This window comes from Periplaneta americana, chromosome 11 (genome assembly GCF_040183065.1).
Source record: "Periplaneta americana isolate PAMFEO1 chromosome 11, P.americana_PAMFEO1_priV1, whole genome shotgun sequence".
Taxonomy (NCBI): Eukaryota; Metazoa; Arthropoda; class Insecta; order Blattodea; family Blattidae; genus Periplaneta; species Periplaneta americana.
In genome coordinates this window covers 111,561,238-111,583,324 of record NC_091127.1, presented here as the reverse complement: position 1 = coordinate 111,583,324, position 22,087 = coordinate 111,561,238, and the positions used below count along the sequence as shown (strand labels likewise).

The window sequence follows — 22,087 nt, the reverse complement described above, 5'->3', positions numbered from 1 at the left end:
CAGTCAACAATACAATTAAGAAGTAAAAATTAAATAGAATGAAACCTAAAATTACATCGGTTTTATTTAAATTATTTAAGCTCTAAGTCAATTGTGATCCAATGAAAATTTATTCTATGCAAGTAAGTTTTCTTGTGCTTCAATACAATGGCATTTTACAACTTTTTACCCCTATCCATAATAAAAAAATGCGATACACCCTACTTTGCATTGTACTGCATCGGCTCAGAGCACGAGCGAGAGCTAATGTAACAAATAATATCAATGCAGAATGCAGTTATACAGAGTGGGGCATGGAAGTGTACCTGTTTTAAAAGTGAAATAATTTTCTTTCAAAAGAACAAAACATTTATTTATGCATATTAGAAGATAGCTCTCACTCTTGGATTATCATTTTCAACCTAGAAACATGGAAATTAGCCTTATCAGACATCAGCAGCATGTCCAGTAGCAACGGATCTTGTTGAATTAATTCTGCATTTGTCGACAAAAATGTAAGCGATTCAATTTATCATTAGCATTTAATTGTTGAACAACTTGCATTTTGTAGGAATGAAACGAAAGGTCAAGATGCAGTATGTGGCGTAGGCTGCGATTCAATAAGTTTAGAGTGAGTTCATGCTGAACGAGTCAGACTTTGCTGTAATGCAGTTCTCACCCTTTCAATACTTTCAGGAATGTGTATAGTTTTCATTAGTCCAGTTCTCTTTACATTGCACACTAAACCTGATTCCCTCCACTTATTCACCCATGAGAGAATTGTTTTACGAGTTGAAACCGACTCTCTGCCTCGGTTATCTCCAAATCGTTGTCGAAATGACCGATGTACATGCACCACACCTTCATGTTTCGTGTAACTATCAACTGCAAACACACGATGTTGAATAGTCCAATTAGACATGTTGCATATTAAATCCAAAGCATATACTATTGCAACAATAACGATAACGTCATATATCACAGTCTAATATATACAGTCAGGAAGCTTGAGTTTATGAGGGAACTAGAAACAATAGACTGTGCAGGTACTTTTTCGCACTGTCTGTAATGAGGCGACAGTAGCGGTTCTAGTGGTTAGCAACTATCTATGGGTACATATTTACTACGTATTGAGCTTCGTGACTGTATATACTAGACTATGTCATATAATTGTTGTGGTTAACCTTTGGTACCAACTTAAAAATAGGTAATATCCCATGCCCCTTGTATTAAACAGAAAAATAATACAAAACAAGAGCACATTTATCAAAATTTCCAATTCAAAGTAACATATAAAATAGATACAGAGCAATCCAAAAGTCGCGCACATCGTAATAATATGTTCACATATATTTATAAAGACCAATTTATTACGTTTACGTACATCAGTTTTCACATGAGTTACATCATTTTTCACAACACAGGCTGAAAATGGCAGCCCCGTTCAGTAACGTATGTACGAACTCTTTTTACTATGTTTGCGGCCAATTTTTTGGGCAAGCGTACACTGATGTTAATCTCCGTTGTTATGTTCCTCTTTAGTTCCTCTAGGTCTAGAGTGTGCGGCCTGTTTTTGTATACCCTTCCTTTAAGATAAGCCCACAGGAAGAAATCTGGGGACGTCAAATCGGGGGAACATGGGGGGCCATAATCCTTGAGAAATGATATGCTCACCGAAAAACTCGCGCAAAAACTGCATGGTTCCATTAAATGTGTGACATATGGCACTGTCCTGCTGGAACCAGCAATCACGTTAATCAAGAAGCACTGATCCACTAATCTTGTTATGATCGAATTGTTAGGCACTGTCACATCCGGATAATTCCTACGAAATTCGTCTACAACACATGCATAAGGACGAATGGAAAAGCAATGACGTCTAGGTTTGTTGCTGTTAATACCCATGATGCTCTCTAGCAGTAGCCGATAGCACTTTCCAACTGCATTACTGAATATAGACACTATGGGCCATATTCATAGACATTCTTAGCGCGGGCTTCCAGTGGATGATCAGCGAACTAACGTTTTTCGTATTCATAAACCAGTGTTGGCGATATATGAATCCTGTACAAGTAATCAGTCGATAGCCGGGGCTAGTTTTGCACGCTCGTAGCGCGGGCTAGCGAAATGTCTATGCATAGAACCCTATAATTTTAATGTGCGCGACTTTTGGATCGCTCTGTATAATGTGATAAGATAAAATATAAAATTTCAGAATGCTTCAATTAATTTGAATTTTCATATCACACAACAATATTTGCAACTTTCACTTGCTTCCGATTTTTCAGTGATTGATTGAAGTTCAGTTCTGTATTTGTTCTGATCAGAATGAGTGATTCTCCTCTGCACGAAAGAGATCGTGTGTGTATTTGAGAAATGGGAAAAAATCAGTAGTATTCTGAAAACATGGTACCCCTCGGCCCAACACATGCAAATTGCTCATTGTTATTCAACTGAGATTATAGCAGTTCGTTACGAATCACTTGACACCACTGCGAACGTTCTATGGCTACGCAATTTCGAGTTACACCGCCTCGACTGTCGTGCAACCAGCCAATTCATGCAATTACCTCCTACCGCGTATCGGTACATAACGTCATCCGTTTCAATTCAAGATCACGTAGGATATATTGATCCTTCGTCTGTCGATCACTATTTACTTCATTGGAATATATCGTGTAGCTTAGAAATTACAGGCGCGACAAAACTCGTCTGGTACTGGACCGAACTCATAAACATATTCACGTTACAACAAAACAAATCTCATTCTTTATCAGAAGGGAAGTTATCACAGTGCAAGACTGAATGTTTCAGGAATATATATTTTTTTATAAAAAGGCTATTGCATGTTATAACAATTATAACTATGTCTAGGATAAAGTCTTACCATACGCTCACTATGCAACATAGTGTATCTGCGTGGTAGGGGGTAAGGTAAAAAAGGGTAGCTTGCTTGGCTTGGCTTTTCGAGGGCCAGACTTCGAACGGGACGTTGTACTTCGGCATAAAAAAGGATATACAGCAATACAGTTGGTTCGAGGAATAACTCATTATGTGGAGTTAGATTAGTAGATCTACTTTTTATTTTGCGTTAATTAATTATAGTGAACGCAAAACAACTCTGGACATAGGTTAAGCCAATTGAATGCTGGTTGAGGCGCACTGCTGCCAGAGAGACACAGCGAGAGCGAAGATAGCTAGCTGCTCTTTCCGTCTTGTACTGCACCTTTGAGTGATATACGAGAGTAACCTCTGATGGCTTCCCTCAGTTACAAAGGCAAATGCCAGATTTAAAATTTACATACTTACCATTATTCATCACCGCCTTAATCACCATTATCATTATACACCTATTCTATCTATGCTAATACACTATATAAAGAGCGAGTGTTCGTATATGTGTATGAGGTAATCTCAGAAACTACTTAAGCGATTTTAACAATTCTTTCACTATTGGAGAGTGTAGTTCCATGCACAGACATAGGCTATACTGTATGTCATTACGGTAATTCCTGAGTGAATTGAGAACTGAGCTAAATGCGGCATAATGTAGAATTAAAACATATTTTTTATACAATACCGAAACTAAAGTTAAATCAGCAAAATTCCGCTAGGTGACACTTCAGACATTTCTTGAGTCAGTGTGCCAAGTGGCTTCGTTCTGAGTAGACGCATTTAATATTTGTGAGCGTTTTTCCACTGTTACGTGTTGCTTACATTGCAATTTCACAATGATAGATTTGAGGGAGCAGCGCGTCTGCGTAAAGTTTTGTTTCAAACTCGGGAAAACTTCTACAGAAACACATCAAATGTTAAAACAAGCATTTGGAGACGATGCTCTAGGCCGGACCCAAACCTACGAGTAATTCAAACGTTTTAAAAATGACCAAACATCGGTTGATAACGATGATCGTTCTGGACGGCCATTAACTGGCATTACACCCAAAAATGTCGGTGCTGTTTGGGATGTGATCGTGTAAGATCGGAGGTAGACTATCCACGACATCTGCGACATTGTTGGACTATCGTATGGCATGTGCCAGAGGATTTTGTCCGATGAACTCAACATGAGAAGGATAGCGGCAAAGTTCGTTCCGCGACTACTGAGTGCTGAGCAGAGACAGCATCGCCTGAAAGTTTGCAGGGATCTTCAGAATCAGCTTCATGATGACCCAGACTTCCTTTCCAAGGTTGTCACAGGTAATGAAAGTTGGGTTTATGGCTACAACCCCGAAACCAAACAACAGTCTTCTCAATGGTAAAGTCCATCTTCACTCTGCCCCCCCCCAAAAAAAAAGCCCGTCAAGTGAAGTGAAGTCCATGCTCGTGTGTTTTTTTGACACTGAAGGGATTCTTCACAAGGAGTTTGTCTCTCCTGCTATGACAGTGAATGCGGTGTTTTATCGTGACGTCTTGAGGCGGTTGAGGGAGAACGTGATGAGAAAAACGTCCGGAAATGCGGCACAGGGCAATTGGTTTCTCCATTATGACAATGCAAGACCGCATAGTTTTCATCGTGCAAGAAAAAAAATGACAACAGTTCCTCATCCACAATATTCGCCAGATTTAGCCCCGTGCGACTTCTTTTTGTTCCCCAAAATGAAAATCAACTTGAAAGGTCGAAGATTTCAGACAGTTGAGAAAATTCAAGCAAAATCGCAGGAGACGCTGAGCAAGATCTCAAAAGAGGACTTTCAGATGGCATTCAGGACTTGGAAGAAGCGCTGTGAGTGGTGTATACATTCAAAAGGGGACTATTTCGAAGGTGATGGTGATGCATAAGGTCCAGGTATGGTGTAATTCCATTTATTGAGGCATTTCGGAAACTTTTGAGTAGCACCTCGTAATTATTCACTAAGTAATAACAAAGCTGTATTTTAAAATACAACATATTTACTTAAATAATATTTATTTGTAATAAGTGCAGTGAAGCGCACAGTATGACTAATCATTAATAAAATTGAGATCAGGTTTAGAAACAGAATTACAGGCGTATGTGAGGGCGGCAATGAACCTCCAGATTCTCTAAAAGCCATTTGTAAGTAATAATTCACTAAGTAATAAGAAAGCTGTATTTTATAGCACTGTATAAGTCCAGGCTTCGAGACTTTGGACCCGATACAATAAGTTTACTGTGCTTGTACTATAGGTTATTGACTCGCTGCAGGTAGTGAAAGGTAGAGATGTATTGAGGTAACGACGTTGCTATTTAGAATAGAGTACGGTAGTATGGGGAAACGCACACATATGGACATTCTGAAAGTAAATATACATTACACAATGATAATGTCAAAAGAATGTGAAAAGCATTTATTCTACTGTTTTATAAGTATTTGTGTTTAATTATACACAGTGTTAATGGTGGAAATAAACATGTAGCAATTTTAATTTCTTCATTTATCCTATTGGTCGTCTTTAGGAAGTGCAGTTACAGTTCCGAATTGCAATGTACTACAAGATACATTTTCAGTGTCTCAAACGTAAATCTTTTTCAGTTGTCTACCAAACACAGTTTGTACTGTAGAAAGCTGCGCTCTACGTCGCATGACGTGATAGGAGCAAAACGAAAAAACCTAACACAATTCCAGTCTCTAAGAGACAGTCCTTCATTCTCGGGTGACTCTATGTCCACTAATTTGCTGTTTACATTACACAATGCTCCATATAAATTATTTTTACATAAAATTGATTTCCACTTCTGTTTTACACGTTCAGTAACCGGTGTACTTGGTGTCTCATTAATTCTCTGTGTCATTTCCTTAACTAATTTGAGGGCTTCCGGAATCTCTTGCTCTGACTTTTCTAACCGTGTAATAGTTTCAGACACAGTTTGAAAATAGGTTTGTATGAAAACCAAATTATTCATCAGAACCTTCAAATCCAGAGAGTTTTCCTTTGCGTATTTGTTGTCATTCATTCTACAGTACCCCACCCACTGTACGCTTTACCACTATATTCAGTACGCCGTTATGCAGATTTCCGACTGAACTGCTCTATCGGGTCCAAAGTCTCGAAGCCTATGTATAACATATTTACTTAAATAATATTTATTTCTAATAAGTGCAGTGAAGCGAAGAGGTATGACTAGTCATAATAAAATTGAGATCAGATTTAGAAACAGAATTACAACAATAGTTCACGGCCTACTGATAGACCCAAAAAATATCATACACACGCGATAATATGACATACACGTTAAAACCTATATACGTAAAGAAACAACCTTTTAACAACTCGAAACAGATGTTCACCGATATTTTCTATCACACTGATGTGAATTGTAATTCAGAACTGAGAAATGCAGTCTCTGTCAGGGGCATGCAGTGTATTTTTGTTTGGATAAGCTCTGAAGTTTACTGACACTTTTTTATATTAGTCATGACCAGGGGCCGCGAAATTTGGCGCTCGATGGGAGAGCGGCAGACGGTTTCAGGTTAACTGTGTTGTAGGTTCAGTCTACTGCAGCGGTTCCCAAAGTGTGGGTCGCGACCATCGGGGGGGGGTAGGGGTTGTGTAAGGGGTTGAGAGAAGTCGCGATATGATTTACAAAATATGTCAAAGTTTCTTATTAACATTTATTTTGTAGTTAGAAACATAAACAATATTATACAAGAATAAAAAATGTTTCAGAAGTTATAAAATAAAAAATAATTAATGCGATTAATGTGCCTGTTTTTCAGAAGTATCTTTTCAAATCTGGACTCAGCATTCCATACACACAGTGATATTATTTCAAAGTTCAAGGAAATTTTCACTTTTGTTTTGATGGTAAACATAGACAACAAACCCATTTTGCATAAATACAAAGTTTCAAATATTAAAAAATTTAAGAATTGCGTATTTTTGCAAGCTCGAGGTATTCTTGCATTCTTTTGATCCAAAATTGGTCTATGCTCTGCGAAAAAGTATCATTTAAATATTCCATTTATAGGTACATATTTAAATGAGATTTTCCTTCATAATTTCTGGAATTTCAACCAGTTGAACGCAACTGCCTAAAAACGGATTCACCATCTTTGTGATAGTCATAATTGTTTTACTTTCGGAACTCGTTGCTATAATATAAAGCATTTTCATTGACTGGTATGCGTAACGGCGTTCTTGCTCTTTGTGCTAAGCACGAATCTTTCCTCAGACTTCTCACATATCATTGTATTATTCAATAGGAAGCTTATACGCAAAGATGCTGAAGTTTGAGCATGCTGAGGGTGAAGAAGATGATCGAGCGCCAGAAACATGGAAATCCGGATACTATCATTATTCATGCTGGAACGAAAGACTTGCGAGTTGACTACGTGATTGCGGACCTGTATGACTTGGTATCGGCAACAAAAAAGCTATATCCAACGGCGGCGATAATCATCAGCGGAATTGTCATGCGACGGGTTGTGAGTTGGAAGAAAGTGGGGCTAGCGGACGAGGCATTTCAATGGGTTGCAGAACGGCTAGGTACGAGGTTTGTGGATCCCAAGTCATGGCTGGACGACAGGACTTCTGAAGAGAAGGCGTACATCTCATTCAGTGAGGAGCGGCAGCAATGGGGCTCTCTTCGCAAGGGTGGCGTCTTCAGCAGAGGATAGTGGAAACCAGGAATGACGAGAAGGCATCGAGGAGACAAAGGCGGAGGAAGCGGCGGCAACGGGGGAGACGGAGGCGGTAGCGGCGGCCACAGAGGAAACAGGGATCAACAGTATTATGACGTGTAATGTTAAGTCTTTAATAGTACTGCAGGTCAATTGTAAAAGCATTTATAATAAAACAGTTGAATTCTGGAACCTAGTAGATTCGCATAATCGTGATGTCAAAATAGGAACGGAATCATGGCTTTCCAGCAAAGTAATAGATTCGGAAGTATTTAGAAACGATTATGTAACATACAGGCGCGACCGTGTTGGAAAAGGGGGAGAGGTTTTTATATGTGTAAAAGAGTGCCTGCAGAGCGCTGAAAATTTCAAAGACTCGGAGTTCGACGAAACATATTACACATCATCGGTTTATACAGGGCTCCGAAAGAAGGCTTGAGTGTACTGTTTAAAATAAGAGGTATGTTGGAAAATAAACACAATCGAGGTCAATACGTTATCGTCGTGGGAGACCTAAATTTGTCCCAGATAAACTGACAGGGTACAATAGAGGGAGAGATGGGTCAGACCCAATCGTTAGTAAACTCACTCATCTGCAAACATAACTTAATTCAAGTAACAAATAAGGGAACAAGGGGAGATTTCTTACTACTGTAGACATATTTATTTTAAGACCTTCAGGAACAGTCGCAAGTATTGGAGTGATTCCAAGTATTAGTGATCACGACGCGGTAATTCTTGAAATATTATGGAATGCTAAGTACATGCAAAGCGGAACAAATATCAAGAATATATTGCAATATAACAAAGCGGACAAAGACGGCTTCCAGAATTATCTTAGAGAAAAGTACTCATCACGGGTAGTAAAGGGCAGTAGTGTAGAAGAATGCTGAGTGGAGTTCATGCAGATTATATTAAAAGGAATACAGAAATTTATCCCGGTTAAACGTTTATCAAACAATCCCGATCCGGAATATTATAATAAATACATACGGAAACCGAAAAGAAAACTAAGGAAATCCTACAGCCAGCGCAAGAAAGCGCTCTAAAACAAACAAAATTCATACAACTATCGAAAGAACTGCTTAATGCGAAAAAGACAGCGTAGGATAATTACCTAAATAAACTTTACAAAGGTGAACAAAACGAGTGGGAGGAATCTTATAAATATGTGAAGAGACAACGCAAGGAAAACTATTCGAGCCTCCCTCTGAAAAATGACCTCAATCAATATATTGTACAGGACAGCGAAAAAGCAGAAAAACTAAATTCCTATTATGCCACTGTTTTTGAGATGAGGACAATAATACCTAATTTAGCTTCTATGGAAAACACGGGTCAGTTTTCTATCAAGTCTAAGGACATAAGAAGAAGGATCTCTAAATTGAAAACTCATAAAACAGTAGGACCTGATGGTATCGCTGGAGACATGTTAAAATTGGGAGGGGAAGTCATGATTTTCTATCTAGTGCGTATATTAGAAATATCAATACTACTGCGTATATTAGAAATACCAATAAATAATGGTATTGTCCCATGAGATTGGAAAGATGCAATAATGGTACCAATTTATAAATCACGGTCTCGCTCAGAGACAAAAAAAATTACAGACCAATCAGCCTCACCTCTGTGGTTTGAAAACAGATAGAACACTTGATTTCAGCATATGTAAGGCAGCACTGGAATGATTCAAACTGGTTACATAATTAACAGCATGGGTTTCGGGAGGACTACTCATGTGAGAGTCAATTTATTAGTAACTGTATGTCAGGATTTAGCAGACGGAATTGATTCAAATTGCCAAGTAGATGCAGTGATTACTGACCTTTCACGCGCATTCCATGAAGTTCCACACAACTACAATCAACTGGGGTTGACTTCAGATCACTCGTGAATCAAGGAATTTTTAACTTGTCGTAATCAGAGAGTACTGATGGGGGAGGAATTATCGAGCCCAACAGAAATTACTTCCGGAGTCTCACAGGAGATTGTCATGGGGCCCCATCTATTCTTGGCTTTTATAAAAGATCTGCAAGTTAGCATCTTGTCCAGGGTTCGCTTATTCGCGGATGATTGTATCGTAACAGGAAAATAAAAAGTCATGAAGATATTGCTCTTCTTCAGAATGACGATTGGACAATGGCCGATAAAATGAAAATAAATTCTCTAAAGGGCAAAGCCGTCAGTTTTACAACAAAAAGAAATAAAATAATCGCATCGTATATGTTAGAGGGTGAAAACATTCCGGAAGTTAACAAATAACTTTTAGCAGCGTTCTCGACTGGGGGGGAACATGTTACCGACACAGTGGGAAAAGCATGGAGAGAGTTACACTTTGTGATGAGAGTACTAAAAAAAAGGCTCTGATAAATCCAAAGAGATTGCTTATGTCACTAGTTCGTCCAATATTGGAATATGATGCTGCATGTTGGGATCCTTACAGATTAGAAGATATTAAGACATTGGAAAAGACTAAAAAAACGGGCTGTCAAGCGTTGTCGTAATAACTCAACATTAAAACTGGACACACTCACAGACAGGAGAACGCGAATTCGATTATGCGCAATGTTCAAAACATACAGACGCGAGCCTGCCTGGAGAGAAATAAAAAATAGGTTGAACCGCCAAATTACTCTTCAAGGAACGACCATTCACATAAATTGAGGGAAAGAAGACAGGACGGACAAAGGAAAGTTTTCTTTTCTCAATAGTACTATCAGGGACTGGAATGCTCTACCTGCAGACTTACTAAAGATTTTACCAATAACCAAAAATGTATTTAAAAATAGGCGTAAGGACTTTACTAATAGATGGTAGTATATTATGCACACTATTTTCTTACTTTACAAGTATAGTAAGGAACATAGTGAATCTTCAGTGATTTATATTGGTGTGCAGTGTGTTGTAGTGAAAGTACAGTGAGCTTCAAAGCAAATTTCGAGAGTTATAGTGGCAGAGAAATGAGATTGATTTACAGTGGAAGGATGTGAGTTATAGTGAACGTGCTAAAATAGCTTGTAATAGGGTTTAGACTAGCGATTTTGAGGTTAATATAGTAAGTACGATTCTACGCAATAATAAGGGTGTAACTGATGTTTTGTTATATGAAGTGAAGAAGTGTGTTGTGTCAGTGAAGTTTTATAGTTTATAGTGGTAGTGCAAAGTATTTGAACAGTGAAATGTTTTTGAAGTGTTAGTGAAATCAGGATAGTGTCAGTGAAATGTGTCGTAGTTCCAGTACAGTGAGTTGAGAGCGAAATGAGTGTAGTGCTGAAAGGTACTTCTGCATGTATGAACATATCTTATATACCTCGTGGGTGTAAGTTCGAACTTAGGGTTAAGATACAAATTGGACTGACTTTAAATATTATTTTAAGTGATCGTACTTCATTTAATTTTGGATGCTCATTATTATTATTATTATTATACTATTATTTTATTATTATTAATTGTGATTATTATTAATTGTCATTGAGTGTAATTAGTTACAATGCCACCGGGTATTTACCCATTTGCAGTGTGAATAAATACATACAGTACATATACATGTTATGAAAGTAGTAACTCGTAAATTTCATCAGATCATCTCAAGATCCTTTTGAATACAACAGATGCTGAACATGGTGATGTAATTCTTCATGCAGAAGTAAGAGGAACACACTGGGACGATTCTGCAGTCTTCCAAGTGAAATCAGGGAATTTCTTACAACTTCTTCCAGACAATTATTACAACTTGATGACATATCCTGCCATAAGATCTAGTTATCTTGACAGATATCACTTCCAAATTAAACGAGTTACAGATTTCGTATTACATCTCCGCCAATGTGCAACGTCACAGTTCACAGCGAGGGGGAAGAGAGAGATACCAAATGTACTAATCTGAGAAAAAGTGTGTCTATACTCTCACCTTACTTACAGGCAAGTAGTGACCAGAGCATTGGAATGAAAGCAACCAGATATATATTGCGAGTTGCTTTTTAGTACTCTGACGCCCATGACCAAGATAAGTCACTTGAAATTCAACCGTCAGTTACTGGCAGAGATTTAATAAAACATCTGTACTGTAGACCTCGAACTGCAAGGGAACATCTCAGGTACTGTATAAGTGTAGTGAATTTGCACATTTAAACAAGATTTTCTTCCTAACTTTGATTTTTTCTCTAATGAACGACATGTGGAGTGAAGGAAAAAAATCGCATGCAAGTGGAAACATTGAGTGGAGTTCTGATATAAACAAATACTATAAACTTCGAAGGATCGTGTTTTGGAATATATGACAAATTAAGCAGAACAAAAATGTGTTTCGAAAAATTAATTCATCCCAAAAGCACAGTATTCAAATCAAACACAGAACCAAATCGACAATCCCTGGCAGTAATATCCAATGGTTCTGGTACTGTGTAGAAGATATGAGCAGGGCCCTATTTTTTATAACAGCAATACGCGTAAAATTTTCTACACTAATTACTTTCTTTGTTACAGTTACCCTTTTAAAAGGTGAAGGTATAGTCAACCCTATGACAGGCCAAATAGGCCCAGAGGGTAGAGAGGTTAAGGCTCCCACCTTTACAATCGGCATTTAATGGTAGTAGGGATGTCAGTCTTACGCGCTCGCCGCTTTTAGCCCCAAGGAAATGCTCCTGGTATTCCTTTTGCTAGAGTCTTGAGTAGATCCCAGGGCCATAGTGCGGCCGAAAGGATTAAGTCAATGGAAAAATCCATGACCCCATCGGGAATTGAACTCGCGGCATTCCGGTTTGCAGCATTACACCTTAACCGTGACGCTACCGCGCGCCCTCATTTACTCTTCTAGATGTCTAAAATAACATGTTTAGGCAAAATAAACACGCGAAATTTGGATCACTGTGCGAAATATGTCTAACCACAAAATGTTCTCCTTACATATGAGGCGTTCAGAGCTAAAGTTGATCAACTCACAAATTTTCATAAATTGAATTTAACTCATTTTCTGATTATCTGAAGTTGGATCTTTTCCGAGCAGTAATATATCAAGTCTTAATTCTAAGCATTCGCCGGTAGGTGACACCAGTCACTTTCGGCTCAGATTATTCACGATGTTCTGAGTCATAGTGGATCAAGTCACCAAAGCGTTGCATCAATTAACATCACAATTGTTTATGTTATAAATCTAGAATTTGAGAATGGAGCAATAAAATTACTGTATAGTCAAATTAGATAATCCACTAGAGCAAGTTAACTTTAAGTCCTATTATCTCAAAACTACGTCTCATGGGCTTGATTCACTTTAGCTTTGAACGCCTCATATATCGCAAAAATTACGAAAGATGCACAAAAAAAATTATTCAATAATGTTCAAAAACATGTTTGTGATTTTTGTTTCAGTGAATTTGCTAATCGCTTGGTGGTCAGCATTACCGTAGTTTCTCAATGGATATTGTATACACTCACTTTTACTATTACCATGAATATCGAAAAAAGATAAGATTTCTACAGTATGTTACGCAACGGAGGCCATATTTTGATGTTAAGAGATTTTGGGGAGTCAAGTAGAGGACCACAGAGCATTTTTTGGTGTGAATTATTTTCAGGCAGAGTGGTTGGTAGTGAGAGGGGCTTTTCTGCGTACATGAAAATACGCACTGATTGTCGCACAAATCTTCGTGCGGACAACGTAGAAACTAGCGTCATGCATTACAGGTGCTATGTTCGGTTCAAGTTTGTCGACTATGGCGAAGTTCGATATTCGCCTATGTTCGCTCTGCAAAAGGTGGCCTGATATCTATTTCATGATTTGTATTTCAGAATGATGCATGGTACAATAATTATAGCAGTTTTAGACAGACAGTACCCAAACACATACTAAAATTCAATTACTGTCAAGCAATCTAAATTAGAATACGTTATTTAGTACGTATTGAAAACATAAATTGAACACAAGCTTTTCAAGATATAAGAAATATAGCGGTAACTGCAGCACTTTATTATTACACCTACTATTTTTCTTATAATTTGTCATATTTGAAGCATAAAACCAAACAGTTTACAAGTGTTTAACATTAAAGAGTATTCCCCTGTTTTCACAAGATATTGAGACAATCACAAATTCAAGGAAGTAATTGTGTTACGGAAAATGAAATAAATTTGTTCCTAAGAAAAAAAACACACACACATACAGAGGGAACCCCCCCCCCCCGCGCTAATATGGCGAGAGGCAAATAAGCATAGATTTGGAAATTCTGAGCTAGGCAGCATTGCAAACAGTTCTATTGCATAAATTCAAGGAAAAATTGTTCCGATGCGGGTATCGATCCCGGGACCCTTCGCTTAGACTACGAATGCTCTCCCGACTGAGCTACCCCAGGAACTATACACGACATGACACCGTCATAATTTTTCCTTCATATCCACACAACTTACATGGGCTGACAAGACGCCAGAATCCAACTTCGAGTGCACACAAATTCTGTGTGACTTAAATTGTGGCTTCCTGTTAACGTACCTCCAGTAACGAATATACAGTATTATGCAAATCTGGCTTTCAGGTAGTAGCTCCCTGTAAAGCAGGTTTGAATAATTTCAAAGAAAAATTGTTCCGGGCCCGGGTATCGGGACCCTTCGCTTAGCGCACGAATGCTCTCCCAACTGAGCTACCCCAGGAACTATACACGACACCACAATTTAAGTCACACAGAATTTATGTGCACCCCGGAACAATTTTTTCTTCAAATTATTCAAACCTGCTTTGCAGGGAGCTACTTCCTGAAAGCCAGATTTGCATAATATATTCATTACTAGAGGTACGATAACAGGAAGCCACATTTAAGTCACACAGAATTTGTATGCACTCAAAGTTGGGTTCTGGCGTCTTGTCAGCTCATTTGAGTTGTGTGGATATAAAAGAAAAATTGTGACGGTGTCGTGCATAGTTCCTGAGGTAGTTCAGTCGGGAGAGCATTCGTGCGCTAAGCGAAGGGTCCCGGGATCGATACCCGGCCCCGGGACAATTTTTCCTTGAAATTATTCAAACCTGCTTTGCAGGGAGCGACTACCTGAAAGCCAGATTTGCATAATATATTCGTTACTGGAGGTACGATAACAGGAAGCCACATTTAAGTCACACAGAATTTGTGTGCACTCAAAGTTGGGTTCTGGCATCTTGTCAGCACATTTGAGTTGTGTGGATATAAAAGAAAAATTGTGACGGTGTCGTGTATAGTTCCAGGGGTAGCTCAGTCGGGAGAGCATTCGTGCGCTAAGCGAAGGGTCCCGGGATCGATACCCGGCCCCGGAACAATTTTTCCTTGAAATTATTCAAACCTGTTTTACAGGGAGCTACTACCTGAAAGCCAGATTTCCAAAACAGTTCTATTCCTGATTTTGCCATAACTCCTGCAAATTTCAAAGCTTCTATCGGCTGAACGCCAAAAGAATTGCAGAAAAATCTCGATTCCTTTTTCATTGTCATTTCTCCAAATCTACCAGTGAATTCTGTAGCATGGTCTTATGGAAAAGTTTTATATTTGGTAAGCAGATTTTCTTTACCACTCTTCAAGACAACTGTAGTCAGGAAAAGTGAAAGTGTCCCTAAAATACGTTGGGGCGAAAAACTGTCCTGGTATTTTGCTATATTATTAACAGTAAAATTTGTATAGTTACATGCACTGCTAGTATAATAATTTGTTTCATGCTTGTGTCAGTTGAGCTGCGAATGCAGTCAAATTGCATTATCGTTGTTAATGTGGTAAACTGTGTTTAATTTCAATTGATTGTGAAGAATTATAATGTCTCTTTAATAAGGAAAAAAAAAACGTGGGAAACGTAAATGTTCTTTTAAAGAAAATGAAGTTATAATGAATAGTTCAATGTATAGTTTGTTGTTGCTTTCTGAGTATAGCGCATGGTGGTCATGTAGATATAAAAGATCACATCAATTCTAAAAAGCATCTTTCTAAATTTAAAATATCAGCTCTCAGTTCTAGTAAAAGCTAGATTAATTTCTCATAAAACAGAGTACTTACGAAGAAGTTCATGTTTTTGCAGCAGAATTAACTCAGACCTATCACATGGTCAAGTATCACCATGCATTTCGTCCGGCAGATTATACCAATGCTCACAGGTATGTTACAAAGAGTGTCCCAAAATGATCTTTACAACTTTGATGGCTAATAACTTGGAAACAGAAAGAGATAGAAAGGTACGGTTTTTTGCACTATGTTCAGACACACCAAGTTTTGGTGGCCACTTAACATGTATGTATTTTTATGGAGACTAGTATGTGAATATAATGACGACTCCGCAGCAGATGGCGCAAAGCGTAGAATGGTTTTAAATGTGTCTAAAAATAGTGCAAAAAGCCGCATCTTTCTATCTCTTTCCGTTTCAATTATTAGCCATCAAAGTTGTAAAGACCATTTTGAGACACCCTGTATTTTCAGACGGTAGCAGCTAAATACACATATGCTTGAACCAAAGTTAGCGCTTTACTTACTGCTATGATAGCACTGTTGCAGTGTAAAAGAAACTGTTAGCGAAGTAGAAGAGTTCCATGTAGTTGCCACAGACGCAAGTAATCAGAACACAATGCAGTTTTGAGAAATAATGGCTTTTCAGAATAGAAGAAAACACACACACACATTAAATAAACAATATCACATGAAGGCCACGACCTGCAGGATTGCTGGCATATGAGGCGTTCAGAGCTAAAGTGGATCAAGTCACAAATTTTCATAAATTTAGTTTAATTCATTTTCTGATTATCTGAAGTTTGATCTTTTCCGAGTAATTATGGATCAAGTCTTAATTCCAAGCATTCGCTGGTAAGTGACACCAGTCACTTTTGGCTCAGATTATTTGTTCACGATGTTCTAAGCCATAGTGGATATAGTCACCAAAGCGTTGTATCAATTAACATAATTGTTTATATTTTATATCACTGCTAGTGAAATTAGATAATCCACTAGAACAAGTTAAGTTAAGTCCTATTGTCTCAAAACTACGTTTCATAGATTTGATCCATTTAACTCTGAACGCCTCATATTTAGAGCTCAGACTCTGACAACATAATGCCAATATGTCGATCTTCATTTGTGTAATTTTTTCTTCTATATTGGTTATTAAAATCTTCAAGACTCACAAAAAAAATTTACAGGTCTGATTTGTATTTTCTGAGTATAGATGTATATTGGATATTAAAAACTACAAAAGTTAAGAATGTTTGATGACATTATTACCATTAAAAATGAAATATTATAGTTAATGCCATAATGTATTTATCACTAATTATACACATTAATGCTATATTGATGATATGAAAGTGAAACCTTCTGAGATTATGTAAGTGCCCAAGGTAGACGTAGAGAATATCTTAAATTAGATCTTCATTTCTATAATTTACTGAGTAACGGCTAAATACTACTATATATGTTACTGAAAACCACAAAACTTACGAAAGGTAATAGTTATTAAAAATGAAATATTTATATAGTTATTAATCAAGTGGTGTGGGTCTTTTTCATATATTTAATGGCAGTGTGGTGTAGATATTTATATGTTTGATTCACTATTATTCCTAGGTTGTAGTGCAATACTATGGTAATTGAGTTATGTTTCCTATTGCGTCTTTAAATTACGTCAATATCTTCTTCTTGTAGAGAGAATAGCAGGTCATTTCACTTTTCGCTGGAGTGATGAGTTAGTTTATTTCCTGCAACCAACAACGAATGAAACACTGAAACTAATGATTTACGATGAACAATTTTATTTAGGGCGCATATAAGATTCTACAACTCTGATACAGCATTTGCCTCATTTTCCGCACCTCAGCATTAGATTCCTCACAACAGCCTATACTATATATGGGATAATACGTCTCTGATTTCCCACCATTAACAATTCATTATGAGCTTGTGGCCAATTGTACGTCATTGATTCAACATTATGCTAACATACATTCATTAGTCACACAAGGTAATCCAGCAATATTTGGTAGACCAATATTGTTTGGAGGAAGCGCAAAAATGACAATTCCTAAGGAAGACCAAAAGGTATTACTTACTGATAAAATAAGAAGCCTACAAGATTTTGTTGTAGTCTTCCAATCACCTCAGCAAGATCTCTTAGCAGGAAAAAGTGATTCTGTCCTCTATATTTCAAGGAAGTTCACGAAACATGCACCAGCTATACCAAGTGCTATATCTATTGTTGGAAAGCATGGCAAACCTGATATTTTCTTAACTCTCACCTAAATTCGCAATGACCAGAAATAGCTACTGCTTTACTCTCACATGAAAAAACACACTGATCGTCCTGACATTGTTACTTGCGTTTTCGCATTGAAACTCAAGAACTTAAGATGGATAGGTTCAAGAAAAAGTATTTGGTATAAAAAACACCATTCAGAGGGAGTATGTTTCATTACTATGGAAACAAATAACTTTCAAAATGTCTGGTATTCTTCATTGAAAATAAATTTGAAAAATTTTTATTTGAACTTCTAATGAACTTAGTTCGCAGCATTTGCTGCCACTAGTGTACATATAATGACAATGACTTTTACAATTTCTTAAACTATGAAGTGTGTCCGAAGATTCATAGATTTACAGCGAATATTAGCCTATTAAGATTTTCAGCAGCACATGTACCGGTACGTTTTTACGAACCTAATAAAGCCAGGATTAAGTTGTAAGCTATTCATCATGATAAACGTCCTATGCTTAGATTTGCTTTTTTAAATAACGTTTTACGATACGTACTAAAACTGGTGTGAGGCAGAAATCGAAGAAGAGATTTTGGCGAAATTTTATCTCAAATCGTTTATTTTCGCAAACAGTATAGCTATTATAATGAAAATGATGCAATACTTCAGCATTTTCGAAAGTTGTATACGTAGACGCAGTTATTTTTAACTTATTCGATCGGTACTGTAATGTACAAGTAACTTTTTATTAATTATTCAAAATCGTACATATATAACATCTTCTGTTGTGAAATAATTTTTTCTACGATAGTGCGTGAAGTGCAATTTCACGCACTGTTAGCAGTGTGTGAAGTGAGCCTTTTCAATACCAGTCCGTGAAGTAATAATTTGAGGTTATCGACGAAAAAACATTGTATGGTACACATTCGTGAAGTTGTATTTTGACAATCGTGTATTTGAGAAACTCGGCAAACCTCGTTTCTCAAACCTACACTCCTGTCAAAATACTACCCACTTCACGAACTTGTATCATAATTTACTATTTTTGTACATCAGCATTATAATAGTATATTATGAAAGTTTCATGGCACATGTTATGCTGTCATAATAGAAGTCATGACGTTTTAGTTGGCATAGTAATATTTTGTGGCTTTGGTACAATAATGTGGCATATTATGCACGATTATCACTAACGATAAAGACTGTTTATAATGCTGGAATACAAAATGCAGTCTTTATCGTTAGTCAAAATCATGCATAATATGTCACATTATTGAACTAGTGTCATAAAAATATTATCATGCCAACTAAAATGTCAAAGTTAACATTATGAAACGATCTGGCATGCTATAATATATCATTGTTGTCATAGCAACCTCTTTCTTCATAGACCATGATATCTAACTACCTATCATTACAAAAGAATTGATGTTATTTCTTTTAATTGTTTTATAATGCTCTCATACAAAAAAAATGTATGAAACACGTTTATAATGTTACATAGTTATTGCATTCACTTCGCTCGTTCCCTAAAAATTGACTCATGCCATTATTGCATTTATTAAAAATGTGTAAACAAACGTGTAAAGAGTTATCGCTAGTGCACCTGAATTTATAATGTTAATTTTGTTCATCCTTGTATTTTGTCGCTGCTATCTGTAAAACAATATATTACTGCAGCTAGGTACCACGCGAAGGAATCGAAACTGTGTGAAGAGTGTTTAAAAATGTCCTCGAACCTTAAAAAAAAAAAAAAAAAAAAAAAAAAAAAAAAAAAAAAAAAAAAATGGAGTAGGCCTACCTATTCATATCAGCAGGGTTGAAAGATTATAGCTACGTAAAATAATTAATTTCTACACGACGTGTAAAATGCGTAATCTGTCATAAATGTTAAATAATGTAGTAAATTAAAAACCTACTGTAATACATTAAACTAAGTGTTAAATTATGCAAATCTAGCTTTCAGGTAGAAGCTCCCTGTGAACCAGGCTTGAATAATTTCAAGGAAATAATTGTTCCGGGGCCGATTATCGATCCCGGGACCCTTCGCTTAGCGCACGCATGCTCTCCCGACTGAGCTACCCCAGGAACTATACACGACACCGTTACAATTCTTCCCTTTATATCCACAAAACTCAAATGGGCTGACAAGACGTAAGAAACCAAACTTTGAGTGCACACAATTCTGTGTAACTTAAATTGTGGCTTTCTGTTAACGTACCTACAGTAACGAATATATTATGCAAATCTGGCTTTCAGGTAGAAGCTCCCTGTAAAGCAGGCTTGAATAATTTCAAGGGAAAAATTGTTCCGGGGCCGGGTATCGATACCGGGACCCTTCGCTTAACGCACGAATGCTCTACCGACTAAGCTACCCCAGGAACTATATACGACACCGTCACAAGTCATACAGAATTGTGTGCACTCAAAGTTGGGTTTCTGACGTCTTGTCAGCCTATTTAAGTTGTGTGGATATAAATGGAAGAATTGTGACGGTGTCGTGCACAGTTCCTGGGATAGCTCAGTCGGTAGAGCATTCTGGCGCTAAGCGAAGGGTCCCGGGATCGATACCCAGCCCCGTAAGAATTTTTCCCTTGAAATAATTAAAGTGTTAAATTGTTAATTCGAGTTCCCAGATTACCAGCGTGCGTTACTTGAGATAGATCATTCGAGCTCTTCATATCGTCTTGTAAGCCTATCGAGCTTTTCATATAAAGTCTTGTAAGCCTATCTTCTATAACTTTTGAAACGACACACCAACACCACACAGTGTTCCCACATTTGTTGCTTACTCTCCGCGCCAATACAGATCCCAGAGTTTACAAGTTGTCAAATCTCCTGGCGATTTTCATCACGCGCATTTTGTCAGTGTGTTTCCCACGGGTATATTTTATTTTTATATTTGTTGCCGGCCTTCTTACACCCTTGTGGTAATGGATAGTGTCTTTGTGCGTATTGCCGACTTCGTTATTTTCCTTTATCCTCTGACCGAATTAGTCCTGTTCACATAAGCCAATATTAAAAGAGAGAACACAAAATCTGTTGTCCTTTGAGAACTCTCAGTGGAGTCACTCCCGAGGCGTGTTCATATTATGATCATAGTCCAATCTTATAATATTCATATTACATATAGGATTCTAAGAAAAAAGGGGTATATTTTGAGAGAAGGTAGTATTCATACAAACAAGAAAATGTCTCGTGAACAGGATTCCTAACTTTAATATCTTCGAAAAAAAAACAAGGACTGTGAAATTGGTATTTTAACAACAGCATAATACGTTTTAATGTGAGCTCTTTGTTTCTATTCGGGTATGTCATATCTTCCTGCTTACTCTTTTGTTTACTGTAAGTTACTCGAATAAGAAACGAGCAGATCTCACATTAGATGACGCTACGTCAGAAGGCAAAAGGAAGTGAGCGCCAAAAAACAGACTTTCAGGTTACGATTGATTCGTACATATATTATAGTATTTTAAGCTTGTTTTGATGTTGGTACTCCCGGGTCTGCAGGGATGGATAGTTGCCTGTATATTTCGATTTTCAATGGAGGTCATGAAATTGTATCCAATGGGGAACATTTATCTCACCAAAATCTCCTCTCAATATATCACACCCTTTTATCTTTAAAGAAACAAAGACTGTGAAATTGGTATTGTAAAAACAGCACATCTTTTAATGTGAGTTCTTTGTTCGTTTCTTTTTGGGTGTCACATCTACCTGTTCACTCGTTTGTTTACTGCATTACAATAAGAAGCAATAAAAAAAATTCGCATTAGAAGATATGCTGCTGTTACAATATCTATTTCACAGTCCTTGTTTCTTCAAATGTAATAATTTTAGGACCCAAGTATACATGACTGTTTTTCTTTTTATGAATATTACTATGTTTCAAAATAATACTTTTTTCTTAACACCTTGTATGTACAGTTTCCCAATAAAAGAATGCTCGATGGAATTTTCGTCTCAGATGTACGATACTGCGCATGATCGGAGACCAGAGCACTGATACACACGATAACGAATATTAGAGTTACTTAAATTCAGGCTATTTGGTTTTCTGCTAGCATCGTTCCGATATGCACTTCAAAAACTGCAAGAAATATGGTAATATGACGTAAATAATAGATAGATACACACATAAATCATGTAGTTAAATCGAAATTTGAATCTTCATGACTAGATTGACACTCCGCGCAGAAATGAAAACTTCCGTGTCGTCTAAATAGCTCAGATGCTAAGTTTTCTGCATATTGTGCAAAAGGGAGAGAGTTCGATTTTTAGTCTATACCAAGAATTTTTTTTGTCGAATAACCTTAAAATAGAGTTTTACAGAGTCTCGAGATTG

General features: G+C 37.2%; 1 protein-coding gene across 6 annotated transcripts in view; it reads right to left on the bottom strand.

The window, feature by feature from the left end:
* Positions 1–22,087, bottom strand: part of woc (without children) — a 163,898-nt gene that overhangs the window by 99,722 nt on the left and 42,089 nt on the right. The gene's annotated exons all lie outside the window — the stretch shown is intronic.